Below are 2,743 nucleotides of genomic sequence, written 5' to 3' on the forward strand. Positions count from 1 at the left end.
TATTTTGATTTATTCACCGGGCAAAGTTAATGAGTACAACTTCAAATGTACCAACGTTTGAAAATTTATTTGCCTGTTTGGTTTCACATCTGCTCTTGAGTCTTCTCAAATATAACTTAGCCTGACGTACACTAAGACGGTTCGTAGAAAATGGGTCTAACATAATTATTATAGATTACAACATCATCAGACTCGTTTGAACATGGTTTCAGTATTTAGATTAAAATAATGATCAAAGAATATAATACCTGAACAGAAATTCAATAAACTAGTATAAAAGTGCAAAATATATTTTTATAAGACATTTGGCAAATAAATATTGTCGTGGAATAATTCCAACTGAATGAATGTGCATGACGTAAATATGACACGCATTATTGTACATTCATTCATTGATGATTCTTGATACGCAATACACAGAGAATATTACAACAGTTTTACAAAAAAACAATCTAACAGAGGACATATTCTCCTTGTTTAATTTGAAGCGCATTATTTGCAAGACTGGTCTTGTAAACATTCGAATCGCGCGATCAGATTAATTAAAGAATACGTTAAGATCAAGGGTTAGTGTTACAAACTTTGTAAAACATATTTGTCAGTCCCATATTTTTATTTGCTTATAGATAAAAGTCACAAATGCAACATGTTTAATCACTGATATAGGAACAAAACCATTGCAGATTATCGAGTTTTATAAAATCAAGCACCGCAACAGTCAATCAAGTTTATCACAGCAAGAAACTCGACAGAAATTTTTCAGTCCCATAAAAAAACTTAGGAAGAGCTTAGTGCCAGGTTAATGTCAGGTGCATGTATGTTTAACCATTGTTCCTTGATTGAGTTTTTTCAGTATTTGAGAGCATTTTTATAAAAAAAAACATGGGTTTACTTAATTTTATGGTCGAATCTGGTTGGAATTTTAAAACGTGCGAGCACGCTACTCGAGATGCTCGGTGATGTTGAGAAACAATTTAAACTTTGAGAAACGTCACCACACTACATGGTCATGGTTTGAACGTGACAGTATCATGATGTTTTGTCACAATTATAAAGCCTTTATCGTGTTAGAGGGTAATATATTTCATTTTATCCTTATAAACAATAACCCATCGTTACATGATTAATAATGTTAAATTCGAATCATTGTCGGATACCCACGGCCGAACCATTAACATTTACATGTTATGTTATATGAATTCGAATAATTGAACAAGTATTCTAGTTGTGTGCTTAATTTTTTTACCTGATCAATTAAAGCAGCTTTTTTTATTGCGTTGACGAATAAGAAGCCTCTGTTCAGTATGTCCTTATGAATAAAAACATTTCATATTTAATTTATGAAGTTAATTACATTACCACATATGATTATCTAACAATTAGATCGACGATAACGCATTGTTCAATTATTCACATTTTATTTTACTCATCATGAAATATGAGGTTATCGTTTATTTAGAAACACATTTACCCCTAACACGATAAAGGCTTCAAAGCACGACCATATAGTGTGGTACAGGTCTAACGTTTTTCAAAATACTTTGATCCTGTAAAGACGGGTCGAGTAAAATTAAGTATCTAAAGGAATTAAGCAATTTACATAAAGGTTTTCAAACTGATTCTTCTTTATGCACGGATAATCGTAAAGAAATTAGCATTTCCTATTTGTCATTAAGCAGCCATGAGGATGAAATTTCCGTAGTTTTGAATGGAGACGACAACAATATTACTAATTCGTATTTGTTTTAGAACATCCGGGCATTTTAATGGAAGGCGTGTAATTTGGCGACTGCTACACTTACATTTTATAAGACTTTTTCGAGCTCCCGTACTCTGTCTTGTTTAATGAGTCTCATAACAGTGAACAACAGGTAAATATGAATTTATTGAATGATGTCATATTCCATCTTACTTTTTCCTTACTTTAATTTATTGGTAAAAATGGTATTACGAAATACTTAATAGCGCATGTACCGGCGAACTCCTGATTGGATATACTCGCGAAGGAGTGATAAAATTAGCCAATGAAATATGTTAATTTATGAAATTGGCCTTGACATTAACATCAGCTGTTATGAAAACGTGTAATATTGTGGTTAAATTAGCCTCGACATTACATTGTTAATGTTTTCATGCTGACGTAATTTTTTTTTAACACAGAATACTTTTAAGAATTTGATGCAGTACCCATACATTTGTAAGATATATCATTAACCATCAGTGTGTATAGCAATATTTCAATATTAAATAAATCATTAAATGATATACTCAACATCACTACATTGTAATTCCGCGTCATCACTTATTTCATGGTAATGGCATATTTCTATGTGACCAGTGTTAAAATTGGTCATAATTGACATATTTTATTCAAACATCTAAACAACAAAGTTTTTGTGCAAAATATTTTAAATCTACTGATTTTTACGTAAAACAGAACAACATTTTACAAACTTTTGCAAAAAGCATCAATAGTCCGTTAAATTTGTACATACGTCATTTTCTAAGGTTTGTAAATTTGAATTTTATATTGCTAAGAGCCAGTAAGAGGTGCTTTTGTTTTTCAAGAGCATTTTCTGTAATAGTTTGTTTTTAAACACACAGCATTTTGATGTACTTCCTAAAAAATTAGTTTGGAAACATTTTAGACCAATGGGAAACAGTTATTTTTTAAGAAAATTAAAATTCCCTTTTATGAAAAGGGTAAAAACCCTTCAATCCAGGATTTTTTTTAGGTTTTTTT

Source organism: Ruditapes philippinarum, unplaced genomic scaffold (genome assembly GCF_026571515.1).
Source record: "Ruditapes philippinarum isolate M1 unplaced genomic scaffold, ASM2657151v2 ctg635_1_1_1_1, whole genome shotgun sequence".
Taxonomy (NCBI): Eukaryota; Metazoa; Mollusca; class Bivalvia; order Venerida; family Veneridae; genus Ruditapes; species Ruditapes philippinarum.